Source organism: Apodemus sylvaticus, chromosome 1 (assembly GCF_947179515.1).
Source record: "Apodemus sylvaticus chromosome 1, mApoSyl1.1, whole genome shotgun sequence".
Classification (NCBI taxonomy): Eukaryota; Metazoa; Chordata; class Mammalia; order Rodentia; family Muridae; genus Apodemus; species Apodemus sylvaticus.
In genome coordinates this window covers 5,716,167-5,738,032 of record NC_067472.1, presented here as the reverse complement: position 1 = coordinate 5,738,032, position 21,866 = coordinate 5,716,167, and the positions used below count along the sequence as shown (strand labels likewise).

At 45.2% G+C, this 21,866-nt stretch overlaps 1 protein-coding gene and 1 long non-coding RNA gene across 4 annotated transcripts in view; one reads left to right on the top strand and one right to left on the bottom strand.

Moving 5' to 3' along the window:
• Vti1a (vesicle transport through interaction with t-SNAREs 1A) overlaps positions 1-21,866 on the top strand; it is a 308,900-nt gene that overhangs the window by 211,219 nt on the left and 75,815 nt on the right. The window lies entirely within an intron of this gene.
• Positions 898-20,163, bottom strand: LOC127685856 (uncharacterized). Its single transcript, XR_007977934.1, has 5 exons — positions 19,684-20,163; positions 11,044-11,153; positions 6,658-6,848; positions 4,726-4,836; positions 898-2,115 (listed from the first exon to the last, which is right to left on the bottom strand). It is a non-coding gene; the product is annotated as an uncharacterized LOC127685856 (long non-coding RNA).

Here is a 21,866-nt window from a genome sequence, read left to right as displayed (position 1 = left end):
TTTGGTATCGATGTTACAACTGGTGCTGGTCCATGGGGCACAAAGACGTTGATGGTGTGGATACAACTGGATTCTTGTCCATCAGGACACAGAGATGAGGTCATGAAGTCATTAGGGCCTCCTTGAGATTCTGTAGCCAGCGGGATAGGCTCATCCAGCGCATTTAAGAAGGAGGTTTGTTAAAGTCTTACATGTGAAATTCAATGATGCATTTTTGGAGGTAAGGCCATCATGAGTGGATACAGCCTCAAAGGAGGCCAGTCAGACTGCTCTGGGAGGTCTCACTGTCACAGTCCTACCTACATGGAACCCATGACACTAGGATCTAGACACCATGATATCTAACAGGTCTGACTGAGGAGCACACTCACACTCTGTCCCTCAAAGCTGGTTCACACAGATCACACACACTTTTCAAGTCTACACAGTCTCTTCTTGGCAGAGCCCGAGCCACAGTGTCAAATGTGGTTCCAAGGAATCCTAGAAATATAATTCTTAGCTCCCTAGTCTAAGAAAGTTGGAAAGAAAAACAATCAAATTCCTATGGAAGAAGTCAGTGCACGCACACACTCATAGGAACATAAAACAGTAATTCTCAAATTGTGTTCCAATGAACCATAAAATTGCCTCCACCCACCTAAAGACAGTTGAGGAAATGGACAGACGGGACTTCATCCAGCGCAACCAGTTCCACATCAGTTGAGGGTGCATGCAACTGTTGGGGGAAAGTATTCGCTTTTGCTTTTGGGTTGTGCTTTTTCCCTACCACCACCACCCCCATCACCCCCACCCCTGTGTGTGTGTGTGTGTGTATGTGTGTGTGTGAGTGTGAGTGTGTGTGTGACTGTTAGGCAGCTTAGCTTATCAGAAATAAAGAATAGGATTTGTTGCTCTAACAAATGCTTAACAGAACACCTACACTTACCTATCCAGTCATTGCAAAGCTTTCAAATTAATCTCATGTCTCACATCATCATTAGAGGATGTGCTGCTCAGAGGCCTGTTCAGGTTAAGGTTTTTAATGCGAAGTCACCACCTCCTGAGAACACGCCTTTGAGTTGTTTCAAAGCTGTTCCAGCATCTTCTCAGGAAACCTCTGCAGCAAAGGGCAACCAAGTCATCATAGCCACGGGGTAAAGGGACTGGACACATTAATTACTCTTCAGCTACTTTATTTCATTTGACTTCAAAAACAGAATTAGCAGTAACAGAAGACAGTGGTTGCACAGGGTTAAGTTAATCAGTGTGTGCTAATTAAATAACTGTTGTGCCTCCCCATTAGACCTTTTTCAGGTGGTGGTGGGCTTTTTAGTAAGTCTCAATCTACCTGGGGTTTTGTACTTTGGAATTTTACCACAAACCACAGTCTCTAAGGAGAAAGACACAGTTGAGCATATCTAAAATCCCAAAATATAGGCCGAGGGAATGGCTTAGTAGTAAAATTCTTGCTGCACAAGAGCTAGGAGTTGAGTCACCAGAACCTACATGATAGTCAGGACCAGTGGCAGGCACGTGTGACCCCACACTGGGCAGGCAGAGGCAGGCAGGTCCCCGAGGCTCGCTAGCCAGCACCACCTGCTTGGTGAACAGTAGGCCAGTGAGAGATCCTCTCAGAATATAAGTTAGGCAACTCCTAAGCAATGATACCTAAAGTTGTCCCGTGGCCTCCACATGCACCCCCGCCACACACACTCCAATGTATCCTGAAATCCAAGATGCCTTGAGCACAGGTATGGCATTCCTAAGGTTTCAGACTTTTGATTTTCAGATTACAGTTACCCATTTAGTAAGTTTATGCAAATATTAGAAGATACAAAAGTCTCATTCTAAAACATCTCTGGTCTCAAGCCCTTTGGATCTGGAGCACTTAATCTTACGTGCACACACATTGATCCTTGTGAAAGTATTTTGAGTGACTTTTCTCACAGACTCTGTGGAGCATCTCTTACCATACTACATGCAGCCAGACCCACCTGAGGTATAACTGCTTCAGACCTACCTGTGCTTAGGAGACCTTGGCTCTTACTCTTACTCTAAGAAATTTATCATCTCTTGTATGTCTTCAGGATGTCCTGTCTTCTCATATGTCATATGTTGAACCCCAGGTTCTGTCACCTTAGAAGCAATCAAGCAGCACAAGACTATTTCTTTAAAAACAGTATAAGCACGCCCTATGGATTTGAGTATCTACCAACCCTTCCCAAGTATTCAACTGCCTTCAGAGACAGCAGAGACCCCCTTCCTTGATGGGGTGGGAAGGTACTCTGTTTCTTTGTTGTGTGGGATGGAGGATGGATGGATGGATGGATGGATGGATGGATGGATGGATGGATGAACTGATAGATGGGCAGATGGATGGATAGGTGGCTGGTTGGTTGCTTTGGGTTTTGCATTGTCTTGATGCATTGATTTTACAGTGCAAGGATTTCATGAAAGGCCTAGTGTAGAGTAAGCAGACCACTTAGCACTAGGCTACATTCCCACCCTCTGTCAGTTCTGTTCAGAAATGTTTTCAGGTGTATTAAAGTATTTGTAACTAAAAAAAAAGAAGAAATTAAAAAAATGAAAATCTATTACTCTCTTTAAAAATATAGGAACCATAAAAAATAAAATAAAACATTTTTGACTCATCCCCTGTTAAATCATTGGTTAAATATTTTGTTTATATTTTTCCTTTTTATATTTTATATTTCTATTTTATACTTGTATATCTCCCTTTATATTTGTCTGTACATATTTTACATGTAAATTGAACATCTTATTGGCTTTCAGGTTGGGAAATCAGTCTATACTTTACTCTTACTTAGAAAAAAAATTTTCTTGAAAATTCTTCTAGCTTGGCAAGTGACAGATTCTAATCCCTGATTGCTTATTGGAGATTGGTCATGAAAGTCTGTCCAGTTCACATAATCGCCTTTTATTTGTCTCGCTGCTCTTGTTGTAGAACATCAGACCAGGATCTGTGGCAGCTGCTCTCCTCCGTTTGTAGCCAAACTTTGGGGGAAGGGTATATTTGGGAGTATTATTTGTTTGTTTGTTTTTGTTGGGTTTGGGTGTTTTGTTTTTTCTAGTCGGGGTTTCTCTGTGTACCCCTGGCTGTCCTGGAACTCACTCTATAAACCAGGCTGGCCTTGCTCTCAGAAATCTACCTGCCTCTGCCTCCCCAGTGCTGAGACTAAAGGTGTGCACCACCATGCCTAGCCTTAAACTTTTTTTACCCTCGTTCCCTTGTGAAGTTAAAGTAAAAAGAGTTGATAACATCTTTCACTGCCGAGAAAGAACAAAAGCACATTTCAATAAATAAATGTAAATAAATAGCTTGTCTTCTGTTAAACCCTTTTATCCTGATAGAGTTCATGGAGTAAACCATGAGGACTCTCTGCTTCCCTCTTCACAAGGCCCTTCCCCTGACTAGCCAGCTTTACCAAGTATGCAGTCTCCCAAGCAAAATGTAATAATTATATACGGAATATCCATATTAGTAAGGATTGGCTGAAATACAAAAGAAGCTTAAAATTATATACTGGGAGTATAGGCCTCCACTATCCTGACGCACCTTGTCTGGAGCTCATGTGGAGAGTTCCTGCCTCCCTCTTGCTTGCCCAGCTTCCTCTAAGCCTGGTTCTATCTCTAGCGATGGTTGACATCTCTTGTGTGTCCCATCTTCTGTCAGCATCTACTGAGTTTGCTGACAAAACCCCCAAAAAAGGAATAGAGTTGCAGCCATATATACAACACATATGTATGATTTATTTATTTTTATTTTATGAATCTTAGTGTTTGGTCTTCATATATATCTGTGTACCACATGCATATAGTGTCCGCAGATGACAGAAAACCATGTGAGATCTCCTGGAACTAGAGGCGTGAATGGTTATTAGCCACCCTGTGGTACAGAAATTGAACCAGTGTCCTTTGGAAAAAAGCAGTCAGTGCTTCTATCTAATGAGCCTGCACAGAAACCAGGTGTGGTGGAATATAGCTATAATCCAAGCACTTGGAAGGCTGTGGTATAAGAATCATAACTTCCAGTCCATCCTGGGCTGTAAAGCAAGACTCTATCATAGGGAATTTAAAAAACAAAAAGTGTAGAGATGAAAGTTTTCTGTCAATTCGAAGTACCAATGGCAGTGTCTGTGGTGCGGGTGCTGTTGGCAGCCTCTGCCTCCCTCCCAGCCCCTCTGCATGCTCTTTCCCTACAACAGCCTCCTCCTGCTAGGCCCTGCCCAGGCAGAACATTGTCTTATTCCTGAGGCAGGACTCTTCCCTCATTCTTGCTGGTGCTGTAGTCAGAACATCTCTTGTCCTCTTTTTATCCCCATCAAAGATTCACCCACATCGTCTCTGGGACTTTATACAGTGTCCAGACCACACTAGCAGCTGGCATCCACCATGCCTTCACTTACTGTTCCCGCTAGATACAGCAGCAATCTTTGAAGTTAGTCCCTTCAGTGTCTGTCTTGTGGACTTGTACCTTGGGCCCACGCCCTGGAGAGCAAAGGATCTATCTAGAAGGCTCTGGGTGGCCTCAGGTTCCAGTCCTAGCTCATGCCTCTACATCAGGCTAATTTAATGGCACTGCAGAGTGAGCTTATAAGTCATAGGTCAACCTGATTGGTTTTGTTTGTAAGCTGCGTCTAATAAGAAAGCAGTTTCAAACTGGGGTTTTCTCTGAGCTCATGTATTTGCATGATTTTTTTTTTCTTAAGAAAGAGTAGAACTCACCTTGGGGAGTCGTGAGTCACACGCCTCTGCTTGCTTGCCACAGTCTTCCTGGCTTCATTAGCCACTCTGCACTGTTGTTCGTTTGTAATTGTGTGCATAAGACCTTGGCTCCTAGAATAATATTACACTGCAAATCAAATTCTGCCTCAAAAGAACTTTTCTTCCACAATTTCTTACAATTCCTGTACAGGTTACAAAATGTCACAATTCAGTGGGCCAATTATTAGATTTTTATTTAATGGGCAGTTTTAATGTTCTCAGAGAATCTGAACACTAATAGCATTTTAAACTTCTGTATTCCATTTAAAGACTCACAACCCATTCTTCTCTTTGTGAGTATGCCCAGTTATATTTTTGGGTATCATTTATATTCAGGTTCCCAATCTGTAGGAAAATCAATGAGTTAATGAATAGCTTCATTTTTTAAACTTTTAAAATATTTTATCCTAATTATAGGGCATATCTGGTGACATTAATTTGACAAAATCCTAAATCATCAGATTGTGCAAAATAGCCCTTTCTAGGAATCATTTGGAACACTTGCAATTTAACAAGTTTACTTACTGTTTTTAGGACCAGAGCACAGCCTGGCTCACTAAGACAAGAACTTCCTACTGCTAAGCCCTGCAGGTGTGGGTTGGATTTGATGCTTTATTCTTGGTAGTGTGTTTAACCCATTAAACCCAAAGCATTCCCACTACTATCCCCAGTATTTGCATATCAAATGCTTACTGGCAAGCTGCTCCCACATGCCCTGTCCCCAGGCCTGGGAAACTTCAAGGTGACTCCTTGGCCATGCACTGAAGTTAATGGTAAAGCCAGCCCAGGTACCATAGGTGTCTGTGTTCTAGTCCAGTGACCTTCCACACATGACTGGTGAGTACTCATGTAAACCATTTAGTATCCTCTGAGGAACGAGGTGGAGAATATGCCACCAAGGGGTGACTCTAGAAGCCGTTACTTGGTACTGTGCAGTCTGTATCTCATACTGTCCCCTTGGACAGCAACAAAAAACTCTCCCCAGATGAAGGATGCAGCTTAGGAGAGACCCACACAGCCAGCATTACCTGGGTTTCCCAGCCAGTCACCCCTGTGTGGTTTTAATCATACCACTTTAGCTAATCAACTCTTTGTCCCTCCAGCCAAAGACACCTGTGCCATTTTGTAGTCTCTGGGAAGGAGAACGGAGAAGCATCTATTGACAGCTCCCTATAACTGCCCAGGAAAATGAGTACAGGGCTTCTGCCCTTGACACTCCTTCATCCTGGAAGGATGGCCAGGTTTCATGTGAAACCTGACTCTCCTCACTCCCATTCTGCTTTTGTGTTTGACCTATACACAGCTGTCTTACTCAGATACCCCTTCCCACCTTCTTCTAGTCCTGTTGGGCTGGCCAGCCACTACCCTAAAGTTCTACTTCTGGAATTTCTGCTTACTGGACCAAGACAGAATAAAGGTGATACCTTGCATGTGTATTCAGTGAAACTTAGTGACTGTGAGTGGGAAAATGTAAGCTTTGCTTGACTCCCGTACTAAGAATTTGTTTCTCTACTCAGCATGTTGTACTTAAGGCTCTGTGTAGACTAAATGATATAACCCACCTCCATAATGCAAACTGTCAGAGCGCCCCTCCCTGCCCTCTTCCCTCTCTCCTTCCCTCCCTCTCTCCCTCCACACCCCTTGCCCTTCTTCCCCCTCTCTCCCTCTCTCAATCTCCATAGATCCAGCTAAAGATATACACCAGAGGGGAGAAAGGGAGGCATGACCCTTTGCTGGAGAGGGCAAATGAATGGAGAGGGCAGGGATGCAGAGGGAGGGGCATTTCTCCCTAGAGAGCCTGAGCTGACATGCATGTGTTAGCATGAAGCATGGGTCTGATTATGTAACTCATGCATAATGGCATGCATGCACACCCCGATTTTCCACACCCACCTCACTGTCCACCACTCCTTCAGAACATGTGACTTGTCTGCCTCTGTTGCCAATGGATCCCGGTGCAAGTTCAGGGATGTTGCTTATACAGCATCTTATTGGGTGATATGCAGACTAATGGATGCAACTCTCACGGTGCAGTCTGTTGCTGTTTCTAAGTTCAGGGTGGCAGATAGTGGGCAGCATTAGCACTGTGGGGTGAGAACAGTGAAAACTGTTGCAAGTGTAGAAAAGAAAGCCTCTAAGCAGATCCCTGAAAGCCTCACACGCCACTGACACCCTCCTAGATCTGCAGTTCCTGTCATCAGACCCCTGTCACAGGTCCCGCACTAAATCCATTGGGCTTGAGGCCTGGCTCGTGGTCCAGAGAAGAGTTCCTCCCTCCTCCCTAATTCCTGTGTCTCCCCACTGAGCTGCAGACTTCCTGTGAAAGGATTGTTTGTTCTTTGATGCTCTACTCTCTGATGCCAAGGTTCCCTCCTCAGTTTTCTAACCAAAGAACCAAGCAAATTATTTCTGAATCACCATTATCATTGATTACTGTCCTTAATTACCATTTATTTTAAGAGCACTTAAACTCTAATTGCTATGTAATCATGGTCTCATTTGGTTTCATTTAACACTCAGAGCAAACTAATAAGAGAGGCATTTCTACTTTCCTTTATGGACAAGGATTAGAAAAGTCCATAACTCACTCTGAGTGACATAACCAGCAAATATCAGAGTCAGGTTTGCACTTTCTCCTGTGCATCAGCCTTGGGAGGACAGTTGTCTTCCCAACCTAGTCATCCTCCAGGGACAGGAGTCTACATGCAGTCAAAGCAAAGTGTTTAGAAGTCAAACTGACTCCCAGTGATGGTTTCCATCTGTACCGAACCGTTTTAAGACCAATGGTCAGGAGCATGTTCACCAAGCCTGACCTTCAGTAGGAATCCAGGATGCTGAGGTTGTCTATGGGCATGGCAGGCTTGGGCATGAATCATTTTCTAGTGGCACAAGATGGTGGCATCACTGAGACCCTAGGCCACAGCAAAGGTGGGCTTGGTCTTTCCCAAGTCTCTGGCATCTATCCTTCCTGCCATTCTTCTTATCTATTGTGTGTCTCAGAAATACATCTCCCTGTGAAAACCCTCAGTCCATGAGAGAATGCAGTATGAGGAAGCCCAACCACAGGAAGACTCAGTCTTGGCCATAACTGAGTTTTAGAGGAATTGCTCAAAAGGAAATGGGCCCAGGGGGAACACAATCTCAAACAGTTGGCTGTTGGCTGTACAGCTCAAGAAGCCAAAACCCTCAAATTCAAAATTTGATATGCTCTAAACTTGGAGACTTCTGGAGACAACTTGACACCTTGAGGGGAAAATAACTTGTTTATCTGCCAAGTTATTGTGCTTTGAAAACTTACCATCTTACTGTGAGTATAAGGTGTATGATAAACTATGTATATAAAACACAAATGCATTTCACATGTAGACTGTAGTGCTGTTCCCAAAATATCTCCTAATTCCACAATCAGAAATGCTTAGTTCTAAGCATGTTGGGCAGGGGTGTACTAAGCCAGTGCATGGATACCAGTTTACTGTCCCCTCATTCAAAATGTGGCTTCCATGGGGGAGGTACTCCACTTCCTTTGCTGCTGCAGCCCAGTGTCTACAAGGTCTAGTGCCCAACACAAGTGTCAGCCTCCTCTCAAGCCCTTTCTGAGCTACATGGATTTCTTAACCCAGTATTTTTTATTCTAAAAGATGAACTTTAAGGAGTCATCAAACCTATGAACTTGCTGATGTTATGATCCAGGAAGAGGTGACAGTTTCCTGTCAAAGGCAACCATTTAACTGACCCGAGAGAAATGGCTAAGTCAGTGACAGCTCCCTGCTGCAAAGAATCTGAGAGCTTGGGGACAGTATTCAACCCCAAATGACAAAGTGACCATGAAAGTCATGGAACACCTACATGCATGTGAAGATGTGCTTCCAACATAAGGAAAAGAGCACCAATAATTTAAACCCTAAACCATGGTGATGAAAACCAAGAAAACCAGTTGGCCTACTTTTTTTAAAATTAACGGACTTTGGGGGGAAATATAGTTTTGTGGCATGGAGCTTCAAGGGTGCACTTTGTTGAACACTTAGTCAACAAACTTACAGCCCTGAGAGTACTTTCTTTAGGAAACATGCTAGCTGAGAGGATGAGGAGAGTGGATAGATGGGAGAGAAGGCCAAAATAACAGGGGTAGGAAACCTTTAGTTCAAGGAAATACTGCTTTTCCCATGTTTTAGGAAGGGCATCTCAGGAGGCACCCCTCCGTCAGACATGATAGACAGCAGGCCCTCGCACTTCTTTTCCTTGCCAGATATTTGTTCCAGGCTAGAAGACATTTTATGATATTTATTTGATGACACACACCTGCTGGGCAGATGAAAAGCGACAGCTCCCGAGGATGACCCACTTCAAGGGCACAGTAAGCTTCTGAAGATTTTGGCAGGCGACCCTGCATCTTTGCAGAGTGTGTTGATGTCACCTGTTGCACGCATCTGAGACCAACACCTTGTAGACGTGTTGGAGGTAGGCTGCTAACCCCAGGGAAGAGATTTTTGAACCACTAACTACTTTGTAAGTACACTGAGCCTGGCAAGGCACGCTGCTTTGTTAAACATGCTGCAAACTTGTGAAGAGCTCATCTCAGCAGTCAGGATGTGAGTCAGGCAGGAGCGCCCCCAGTGAGGAGAAGAGTCCAAGGAGAAGGTTGGGGTCCCGTAAGGTCCCACTCAAGGGAAGATACCAGGAAAGAAATGGATGCACCATTTTTCTAAGAGTTGACAGGGTAAAGAGAGGTCCTGGTTGGGATCAGGAAAGAGCAAGAAACCTTGAAACACATGGAGCACTGCTCCCGCCCATCCTGTGCAGTCATCTTGTCTCCAGGTTCCTCCACCCACGCTCACTGATCTCCAGACGTGGCAGAGTAAAGATCTGATAGAAATAGGAGGCAGGGGAGGGGGTCTGACTAGTGAGAAACATTAGATTGTAAATTTTGGTGAGGCACAGCAGCAGGCATGCACAGGGCGTTCTTAGCTGCACCGTACTTGCTGCTGTCCGATGCCTGGCCTGAGAGAAAGGAACTGGATAAGGGAACATTAGAGCAGTGTGTAGTGCTCAGGGCTACGAATGAACAGCAGCATGAAACAGCAAGGCAGAGGCCGTGGGAGGGCACTCTGCACAGACCCGGTGAGTGACAGGGCTGGACTTGCTACCCAAACACAGCTTCAGACTGCCCTGCACCTCCTCCTTCCCTGAGCTTTGCTGTACAGAAGATCTAGAGGTTCCATGAGGTGGGAAGAAAGTGACTCACTACTAAAGAGTGATAACTCTGCATCAGGACTGGGTGGGGAGTTGCTTGTTGATTCATAGGAAATCTTGTCTGTGACTAAATGCACGTGTCTGGAGGCCTGGCTGCAAGCTTGTGTTGTCTGTGACAGGCGAGCATCTCCACCAGGGCATCTCCCCTCTTCCTCTGTCACATACTGTGTCCCAGGTCACCTTAAGTGTGCAAACTGAAGATTCAGGACCAAATCATTCTAAATAGCTCCTTTTATTTGTCCTACATGAGGTGGACAGAAGATGCACTCAGAATCAAGTTTGCCTGGTGCTTTGGGTGCAATACTAGACATTTCAGGTAAAGACAGAGAAAGTAAAGAACGGCATCTACTTTGACATGAAAGGCAGAACTAATAGCAAGATCTTACGCAGCTGATTTCAAGTCAGACTACGGTGCAGACTTTACAACTTTTAACCAGTCTATTGTATATGTTGTCCCTAATGGAGGCTTCAATTTTTACACATAGTGAACAGACATTGATTTCGTCAACTCTTTTCTGTTGAAACTACAGGATGCATCACTACCGGATGGGGTGACTTTTCCCTCACCTTCCATGAGCTAGAAAAGACCATGACTATTTTAAGCCCCTTCCAGCTCAAGAGTTTTCCATGCGAATGGTGCTGGCCAGGGTGTTGAATGCAGTCATCATAATGATGGTACCCTCTCATAAAGCTAAGCAAGCGGGATAATGCTAAAATGAGGGACAGTCATTTATTTACTGTACTTGGCATTGTTCGCTCTAATAATGCGTTTCAACACCACAGAACTGCTAGATAATGTCTCTGTGGCTTTTATGCCAGTTATTGTTATTTAAATGAACAGTCCACTGCACTGTAATGAAGAAATGCATGCATTTCCCCAACTCACTTATCAACCAGGATTCCAGGAAAATGAGAATTTGTGTCTGTCTTCATTCACAGAGCAAACTGGAGGTCACTGTTTTCAATGTGAACCTTTTTTTTTTAGCTTTTCAACACTGAATAATTAGGAGTCGCTGCTTCTGAAATTACCTGTATTCACTAGAGAGAAGAAAGACTTTTATCTTCACGATGAAATACATGCTCTCATTCAGACTTGGCCATTCTTTCTCCTAATAGCATTTTACACCATCGAGTCAATCCTAGGTAGTAAAATAAAAGAATGTCATTTCCGGAGCCACAATAGCCTTGTTTACTATTTACTTCTCTAAAATTCAGCTGCTCCTGGAAGATAATCTAAATGTAAAAGTGGGTTTAAAGCAATCGAACATATAAAGCAATGATCCACATCAAATGCCATCACAGAGACACACATGTTCTCTGCACTGTGATTAAAATTTAATTGATTCTCAAGCCATATAGTTTAATGACTGTGCCTCTATTGAGTCTTTAATAGCTTTTATTGAGATATGATTTGCATACCATGTACCCACACATTTAAGTGTATAGTTCACTGACTCTTAGCGTATTTGCTCAGTCAGCCAGCCACCACCACAGTCAACTCTGGAGTATTTTCATCACCCTCAAAGAAATCTGCTACCCATTGCCGGACCCTCCCATCTCTGGATGACAACTGCTCATCTTCTGTCTCTGTAGATTTCACATGCACAGAGCCAAACTTCATGGGTGCTTTTGTGTCTGCCTTCTTTCACTTAGCAAAATGAAGTGAAGAGTCGTCCGTGCGAGGCGTGTGTTGATACCAAGTGTCCTTTGGTTGGCAAACAGCCTCCTACTAAACAGATGCGCACACAAACTTTATTCATCTGCTTATCCACCAAGTCATGAACTTTAGGGTTGTATCCACATTTTGAGTATAATGAATTATGTTGTCGAAAAGCTTTTTCCGTGACCGTTTGTTTGCATTTCCCCTTTCTGTGCAGAGTCCTAAGTAATCGCGGTGCCTCCCTTGCTTAGCTTTCAAGGAATGGCCAGCTGTGTCACGAGGAGAAGGTCATGGTCCCTGTCCCAGCTGCTGTGTGTTGAGCTCTGACTCCCTGACGTCCTTCCCACCACGTGTTGTTGTCTGTTTTTCTGTTAGAGTTGCTCAGCACACACGGGGAAACCTCATGGTTTACATTGGCATTTCTCTAATGGCTAAATGATGGAGAACATCTTCTCTTGTGTTTACTGCCATTTGTAGTTGTCCTTTGGAGATAAATCCGTTTCTCTGAGTTTTCACAAATTCTGCCCCCTAACCTCAGGAATGGGATTACAGAGCCAAGTTGGACACACACGCACCCGGGGGCAGGGCCTTCGAGAGAATACACAGACTGAAGACGATATTTTTTACAGTCAGAAGCACTTGGGAATTACAGAATAACCAAATTGTTCCCAGGAATCAGTTTACTTCTAAAACTTTATTTTGCCTATTTTGTTAGTAAAATCGGTTTTAGAGGTCTGGAATCATGCGGGGTTGAAGATTGGCTCATCTGGCCAAATACAAGGACATATACCTGTAATCCCAGCACTGGCCACTGAGGAAGCTGAGGCAGGAAGCTGACCCACTGGGAGGCAGGCAGCCTGCTATTTTATAGCGAGAGCCTATGTACAAAAAGACAGAAAGGCCTAGGAGGTCCCACACAGATCTGACACCGACTGGACCACTGTCTCCATGCAGGTGAAGGCCCACATGTAGACTTTTCAAAGAAAGTTTCACTAATTTTTTAAAAACTGCCCTGGTTAAAATACCCTTCAATCAAATGAGCAAACTGTCCTGCCGGGCGCTTGCCCTATGTCGTTTTGTTTTAATAAATACCATGTAAAGTATCCTGCTTCTCTCCTTATATGTGTGGGAACTGAGGAAAGAAAATTCGTTCAAGGCCGCATACATAGTGCGGCCAAAGAAGATTCTAGACCCACCTCTAGTTCTGAGACGCATACTCTTTATTTTTCCTGTTCACAAATCAGCAGCACTGCTTGGGGTTCACTGACTTGCTGAAGCAAGAGGCAGATAGAGGGCGCTGTGGAGCTCTCGGGAACGTCCTTCACATCCAGTTCAGCGGCTGAATGTGCCTAGCTTTAGCAGACAAGATTAACACAGGATTGAACAGGCCGAAATTAACTGTTCAAACATAAAACTATTGTACCTTAAAGTACTAAGGAATCAACTTGTTTTGTTCAGTGCTTGGCCCTTACAAAGCACTTGACTTATACTTTTAATTCACTGTTCACAAGTATGCCAGTTTTCCATTGTCTTTGTTTTTATGCAGTTTTTATATTCACAATGAAAGTCAGGCCTGAGGGGCTTTAGTTGCCGTGGTGGAAAGTCTGGGGCAGAGCTGCAACTCAAATCTATGTCGCTTAGCTTCTGTCACAGCCCTGTGTGTACAGTGGTGGTCCATGGTCCACTTTAACAGAGTGCTGAGGGACACTCGTCGGGAAGAGAGGAGACTTCACTGCTCAGCCAAACAACTGAGCTGTGGACAGTAGAGGCAGAGGGAGGCTGCTTCAGAGCCTACGGAAATGAACACCTGGTCTACCCAGAGTGGAAGGTGTTGTCCTGTGAAGGAATGAGATCCCTTGTGGTTGGACAGCTCACTGAAAGGCTGCTCAGGGAGATGTTCCTGTGTGAGTGAGTGTGTGTGTGCCCCAGTGTGTGTATATATAAGAGCGTGTGTGTGTGTGTGTGTGTGTGTGTGTGTGTGAGAGAGAGAGAGAGAGAGAGAGAGAGAGAGAGAAAGAGAGAGAAAGAGAGTTTGTGTGCCAGTATATGTATGTATGTACATAAGAGTGTATGTTTGTGAGCATGTGTGAGCATGTGTGTTTGTGAGTGTATGTGTGCCAGTGTGTATGAATGTAAGAGTGTGTGTGTATGTGTGTAAGTGTGAACATGTATAAACATGTGTGTTTGTGGGTAAGCAAGCATCGATGAGCATGTATGTTTGTAACTGAGCATGCATGAGCATATGTGTATGTGTGAGCATGTGTGAGCGTGTGTGTGTGTGTGTGTGTGTGTGTGTGTCTGTGTCTGTGTGTGTCTGTGTGTGTTAGGTAGCATGTAAGATCCCTTCTAATTACAACCACAGGTATCTTTGTCCCTCATTGAGAACATGGGGTAAGTGCTTCTTTATCCTTCATGAGGAAAGTCTTGATCTTTATCCTTCACAGTTAACAGTGTGGGGCTTTCTGCTGAAAAGCGTAGCAAGGGTACCAGCCTTCATTGCTAGTCTCCATGGAGGTCTAAAAGCCGTTTCCATCTATGTTAACAGATGTTTTTGTACAAGGGTCTCTTGTCACATAAGTTTGATGGGAATTCTTTAAGGTGCCATGTCTCTTTAAGAAATGTCCGTTTCCTTTTATTCTTGTGGATTCTTTCTGAGACACATGTCAGCGTAACCCAGCAGCCCTCAGCCCTGGCTGTTGGCAAAAATCATCAGAGGAGCTTTCAAAAACTATAGATGCCAATGTTCACTCGGTGTTCTAAGAGCATGCGCTGGGGGAAGGGCTGTCTCCTTAGCAAATGTTTCTGCAGAAAATTGGCTATCCACATGCAGAAGAATAAAACTAGACCATGTCTTTCACCATATCCCAAAATCCAACTGAGAAGGAGTAATATACAAAACTGTGAAATGTTAGAAGAAAATAGAGGAGAATTGTTCAATGTTGTCCGGCTATGCAAAGATGTATTATATAAGACCCCAAATCACAGAAAACTAAAGCAAAAATAGACAAATGGATCACACAAAGCGCAGAAGCTTCTGAACAGCCAACTGAGTAACCAGTGTTATGAAGACACAGCCCGGTATATGTCTGAAAGCACATAAGGAATTCAAACAATTCTACAGCAAAAAGTAAAAGTGATTACAATGTACCCTGTGGCTGAAAAGATGACTCCACAATCAAGAGCACATGCAGCTTCTCAGGGGACCCACAGCATGGCAGCTCCCAACGTGTGTGTCCCCAGTCCCAGGAAATCCGCCCACACCTCTCCTAGCCGCCTCGGCCACCAGGCATGCATGTGCGCACATACACATATTAAAAAATAGAAAACTTTGCCTTGCAGAGAAGTTAAGAGTAGGTTGTCAGTTACCCGGAGCCAAGAGGCACAGGAGAGGGAGTACTGGGGAAAGCTGGCCAATGAGAACCAAACGACAAGTAGATGGGAGAAGAAATCTTGTTCCGTCATAGTGCTGGGTAAAACCAAAAATTGGTCTGGCCTGTATGGGACACCAATGAAATCTTACCTGACTAAGAAACTAAGAGCCCTCAGCAACAGTAGTAGCAGCTTCCTGGTGTTCAAAGGCCTATAGTGAAGTGGATGCTTTGAATGCATGGGGTTGGGGCAGGACCACAACTGAGCCCTGAGCTTGGCAATCTGAAGTTGCATTCAGCATTCATTCAGCATTCATTTTGTGGTAAGATTGGAACACAGCTTGCCAGGGTGCCTGGACTGAAGTCTTGTGCTGGCTTTCTAATTAGTCACTAGGCAGGCATGCACTGTGTGTCCATGTGACAAGGTGACTTCCTGCATGTCCAGAACAGTCTCAGGTTCAGGTGGCACACCTTGTTCCTTGATTTGACCTGTATTTCCCAGAACATGGCTGCTGTTGATTAGGAAACATCGACTAATTATGCAAAAGGTAAACATCTCCTGAATGTGTGGGAAAGCTCAGAGAAAACTAAAGAGTACAATTAGCCACGGTCTCTGAAGGAATGAGATGAAGCTCCTATAACCACAGCAGTGACTAAGAGCCCCTGGTTCTCAGCCACTGGGGACAGTGTGCCCATCACATGGATACTGCAGCTGTTTTTAGCTAGAGTTTGTGTCAAGACAGCCTCCGACTGGGGTTGTGGAAGCCCACATTCTGTCCCTAGCAAAGCTGAAAGGACTACAGAGCTGAGTAGTGACTTAAGAACTTTCATGAGAAACTCCCTTTCCCCTCTTCTCGGGCGAGCATTTGCGGTTCGCTGTTGCAAATCTGCATATCTCAGCACCTCACACGAGCCCCGTGGTAATGGCTGTTTGCTGTTTGTGGTCACTTAATTGAAAAAAGCTGGCACGAGGATATTAAAGGCCCCACTAAGTAATTTTTGTGTCAAGTATGATGACATTGCTTGTGGCCCAACTTCCTCAGAAGGCCAGGCCAAGCTGATTACAGTTCTCAGCAATGCATAGTAATGCAAGAAGGTGGGAGCTGAGGAAGGGGTGTGGCTTTGAAAGACACCGGGCCTGCCATCTGAGGGGCCTGTCCACAGCATACTGCCAGCCATACATCCTGGATTTGGAGAAGGTGTGCTTCTGCTGGTCCTTGTTTGGGGTTTTCTCTGAGGACAAGGTTAGAAGAACAGGGGCCCATAGTTAGATCAGGCTTGCCTGTTGCCAGCAGATTCTGGTAGCTTCCGTTCCTTCCCTCCTGTCATTCCCTGGATAGCTAGCTGTCTTGAAGTGGAGGAGGTGGTGACATTGAGTGTGAGGTGTGCCTAGCATGGACTTGCTGACCCAGTGAGTTTCAGGGCTGCAGTTTCATTAGCTTGCCTATCAGTTTCCTTGTTTTAGACTCTCTCGCTTCTTTTAAATCTTTATTTCAGAAATTTGTGTGTGAGAAGGCAGAAAACCATGTAGAGATCCCCTCGTGTCCCTATCCCCATCTTCAGCAGCTACTAACGTGGTCATTCAGGATTGAGTTCGGTTCCCTTTGGGTTTTTGTGACAGGATCTGGCTGTGCAGCTAAGCCTCATGATCCTGCTCTTTGCCTCCAAGTGTTGGGATTTCAGGCATGTACCACCCAGCCCTTCCTTCTTGTTTTACCTCCCCTTCCCCTTTCCTTTCTTCCTTTCTTTTTTTTTTTTTTTGCTTCTTTGGGACATTACCTACAGCTGTCTTAGTGTGGCCCTTCAGCACAGGTGGCTGGCTTAACTGCTTAAGAACTGAAGCACAGTGCCCCAGCCACACCTACCAGCTTTAAAATTAATTGCACAATCTCTTTCAAAATTGTCCACATCAGGCAGTTTAGACCAAGACCTAAGCAATGCATGCATGTCCATCACATCTGGCTGACACCCCAAGAGCTTGTTAGTGTGTGAAGGCCCCTTCTTCCTCCTCTGCACTCACTTGTTGGAGGAGTCAGACTACTGCTCTATAAAATCCCCACACTGTAGGTCTGGCCTACAACATCTCTGCAGTGAGTGCTCTGATACATTCAGTGCTCCTCTGTGCTTTGTAAATGAGTAGTGCACACGAAAGACTGAAGCTCAGCTTTTATCACTCCAGGAGACACCTGGTATTCGGTTCCATCATCTTATTGATTTCAAGATTAATCGGTGGTTTGATTATACGCATTGACCTCGTCTGCAGCGATGTCTTCTATCAGCCTGCTAACTGAATGGCTTTAAGCAGCCCTCCTCGGTGATGTCTGCACAGGCTAAGGGTTACAACGATGATAGACTTGGCTTCTGTACTTGTTGAATCAGCTTCTTGAGTCCTCTGCCCCAATGCCTTTCTGTTCACCTAATAGTCTTTAGAATAACGAGTTAACCCAGAAATCTCTAAAATGGCCAGTGAGGCTCATTTGGTTTTGCCTTTCATTATAATTGTCTGAGTTTTCTGTATTACATATGTGGGGGGTCCATTACTCCTCTTGGTCCTCAATGCCCTGCTTGATCAGCAGGGCCACTTCTGGTCACCACTTGTCACCTGTGGGTCACAACCCATTTCGTATCAGATATTTGCATTACAATTCATAACAGTAGCAGAACTATAGTTATGAAGTAGCAATGAAATAAGTTTATGGTTGGGAGTCAGCACAACGTGAAGTGTATCAAAGGCCACAGCATTGGAAAGGTTGAGAACCACTGCCTTAAAAATTCCAGTTGCCCTCATATGGTTAGGATTCAGACTCCTCCATGCCCAACAGACGAAATTATAAACCGAAGGAGGGGTAGATCCCTCACATCAGGTAGTCTGGGAAGGGCAGCAGTTCCTCCTCCCCCCCCCCAGCTGTTGTCCCCTGCTTTGTACCTGCCTGTCTCCTCCCACCACAGACTTCTCCAGCGCACACCTCTGACCAAGACCTGCTCAGGCGTCCAAAAGCCTCAGCTGAACCAAAGCTGGTAAAGCAAAAGCTGCCGCCCAGCTCCCCCACATTGTTTCTGGACTGGGTGGGGGCATGGGGGGCTGAGACCCACAGGGAAAAGCCACATTCTTTCTAGACTTGGGGTGGGGACTGATAATTTGTAGGAAGTTCATATGCCTCACCTAACAAAATTAGGACAAGAAATAATTGTAAGCAGTTCTTAAAACACTAGAAGCTTTCATAGAGCATGGAATACATAATCTGCTTGACTGCATGGAGCTGCGAGTGTCAAGGGTTGTGAGTACTCATTCACAGCGCATAGGATAACAGTCACGGCAACCAATGTTACCATTTTCAGGGCAGAAAGGCTATAGTGACTGCAGACCTAATGACAATGACCATGGGAAGAAAACACTGTTTAATTTTTACACTAAGACTATAAATGGAGAGGAAGCCAATATAAGCTGTGTCCTGTCCGTGTGTTTTTTACCTTCTGCCATCTCCTCCTGTCTTCCCTGAAGACTTGGGATTAGTGAAACCTGTTCTTTGAAGGAATCCAAAATGTAGCATTAAAACCCAGGCTGGTGAAAAGTCACCTTACCTTCCATGTCTCCTGACTGGCTGAAGGCCAGCCAACATAAGGAGTTCAATCTGAGTCCTGCTTTCCCGTCTCCCTCCTGAAATCCCAGGAGAGTTCTGCACTCCCCGCAAGCCTGCTGTGGAGGTGGCTGAGGCTGACTGTATGGGAGCACTCTGGACACAGCAGGCTGCAGGGGAAATGATAAAGTCACCAACTGTCTCACATACCACAGAGAGGGATTTTTACCTCAGAACTTCTTACATTCTTAAGCATTTATTTTATTTTTAATACTATGTATGTAGGAAGGCTGTGCATATGAGTGCAGGTGCCCTCAGAGGCTGGAAGTATCCAGTTCCTCCTGGAGCTGGAATTACAGGCAGTTGTGAGCCTCCTAAGGTAAGTGCTGGGAACAGAACTCAGGTCCTATGCAAACACAGTTGACACGCTAACGCCTGTGTCTCCTGGAGAGTCAGGCTACCTCGTGTGTGTGTGTATGTGTGTGTGTGTGTGTGTGCGCGCGCACACACGCGCGTGCACTCCTGCTCTCTTTTGACTAAACAGAAGTGGAAACATCCGCTAAAGGTAAGAGGAGAAAACACAAGCATCAGACAACCCGTGAACTGTCAGCATGGCTGTGCGGCAGAGTGACGGTCAATTTACATTCAACAGCTAATAAATGAACAAGAGATTTCTAGAAATAGCTTTGCTTTGTAGCAACCCATGAGATCCACACAGTCAGCTGTTGTAGCCCATGAAAAGAAAGAAGAAAAGTTACGCAGATTACCAATCAAATCACATTAAGGGCCCTGGTCAGACAGGTCAGAATATGCATGGTCACTGATCTGAGGTGACCTTTGTCTTCACAAACAAAGCCTGATAACCCAGGTGTCACCACCTTTTAAACACACGCAACACAAAGGGCTCAAGGTAATGATAATTCTCAAGTGCAAATGTCCTGGAATAGAAGAGAAGGAATAGAGGCATACTGAGTGGAGAGTGGGGGCTTGGGGTCCCCGTGGTCCCCAGAACACTGGCTGTTCCCTGGACCAGTGTCCTGACTCCCTCATGAGAGTTTCATACCTTTGACAGCTGCTTGTTCACAGCAGCCATTCTGTGTGGCTGTGTTGGTGGACTTTCTAAAAGTTTTCACGGTGGCCCTAAGCCAGAGATGTGTTTCCTCCTCCCTCTGTAACTGAGGAAGCCGAGTGGCCTGGCCGTCCACTCCCGGGTCTGCGGTTCTAACTTCTGGGCCCTAACCGTCAGGCTGCTCCTTCTGGGCTTCTTTCTGCCTTGGTTTTGGATTTCCCATTTTTGTTCCTTCGGAATGGTTTTAAAACAGTTCCACATACCCTTGATGAGAAAGGTTCCAAGCTGCCCTTTACCCCAGAACTCACAGAAGCCACATGCAGGAATAAAAAAAAGGCACTGTACAGTCAAAAAAAAAAAGGTAATAATTAACAAAAAGGTGTCACTTAAAAATGTCATGACACAGGACCTGTGTTCCCCATAGATAAGCTCTTCTGACACACCCTAAGTCCTGTGTCAGTATCAGCAGAGACAAGCAAAACAGACCACAATGGTTGAAACCTCAGAGAAGAGAAATAAGAAAATAAATGAGTTCTCACAGCCATAAACACGTCTACTTCTTTTTCCTGTGCTAATAATTGCAGTAATTAGCATGGCTGTGGGCCTTTTCTGGACCAAGTAATGTACCCACCACTAATTGTCAACAGCCCACCAAAGACAGAAATTTCCAATCTGTCCCCTTTAACCATTGAAAACTCTGAACCTATGAGGCAAGAAGCTACATCTCCAGGTAGAAGCTGAGGAGGACTTTCACACCCTGTATCAGACCACATTCAATGTGTACTTGAGAAGCGGCCCCGCTCCCTCACCAGACACAGCTGCTTAACAGCAACCTTCTGTGCTGTGGCCCTCTGCCCAATGTTGAGGCAGCATGCAGTAGGTCAGGAAGGCAGGGAAGAGCTCTTGTTGCTAAACCTGACAATCTGAGTTGTATCCACAGGATGGAAAGAGAACCAACCTCAAGTTGTTCTCTGACCCGTACTCACACATGTGCATGAGAGCACACACACACATACACACACAGGCACTGACACATACACACATGAATGAATGAATGAATGAATGGATGGATGAATGAATGAAGGCTTATGTGTGCCTCTGATTCTGAAAGAGTTCACCCTACTTTCTTTGTGGGAAGGAGTCTCCATAGTCTCCTCTCCCCAGAGTCTTGAGGTCAAGGACTGAGCATCCAAACTTCAGATGCCTTCCTCTCAGGGGCAGCATCACCAGGTCAAGGATCCTGAAGTCCTTGTAGCTGGGTCTGCAGTGGGTGTAATACTCAGCGGGAGGACGGGATGACCAGAAGCTCACTGAAAAAACATGGTGTGATCTGGGTGGTTTCAGAGGGGAAAAGGAGCGTTTAGGGAAGGAATCCCTGTGTCTCTGCATCCTGAAGGACTTTATCAGAATTTGACATTCACGGATCCGCTATGAGGGTTGTCTCCTGGAAGCCATCACGTGTCCTCCCGTTAGCCCTGCCTGTGCTTGAGCCTGTCAGTCCATAAGAGGAAGCAACTGTGTGTTACTACTGCATCCTTCCTGTGTATAGAGTAAGGGATACTGAGGGGCCAGCATCCTGGGTATCACTTCCTGCCAGTCCACCCACAAATGGAGCCCCTTTGACAGGGACCTGTGGACACTGCCAGTTCACCTCTTATCTTCCCCACGTTCTCTCTTGCTGCTCAATACAATTTGTACTTCTAATAAATTTGGGGGTTTACTTTTGTTGGATTTGTTTTTAATCCTTTTCCTTCTCCTCTTGTCCACTCCTCATTCACTCCCCTCTCCTCTCCTCCCTCCCCTCCCCTCCTTTCTCTTTACACCTCCCCTCCCCTCTCCCTGCCCTGTCTTTCTCCCTCATTCTCTCTATTTTTCTCTCTTCCTTTCTTTCTCTTCGGACTAGGTCTCATGTAGCCCAGGCTAACCTCACGTTCATCATCTGTAGCCGGGGATTGTTTTGAACACCTCCAGCACCCACCCTTGCCTCGCTATGTGCTGCCACACCCTGTGTCCATGGAGCTCTGACTGGAAGCCAGTGCTTACTGATGCTCGCCAAGCCCTCCAACAGCTGAGCTCCTGCTCCTTCCTCTCCCACCTCACTGTTTTGATTTCCCCTCTTCTGTCTTTCCAGTCTTCTCAGCTTTATACTTAACCACCTTATATCAGTAAACCCAATG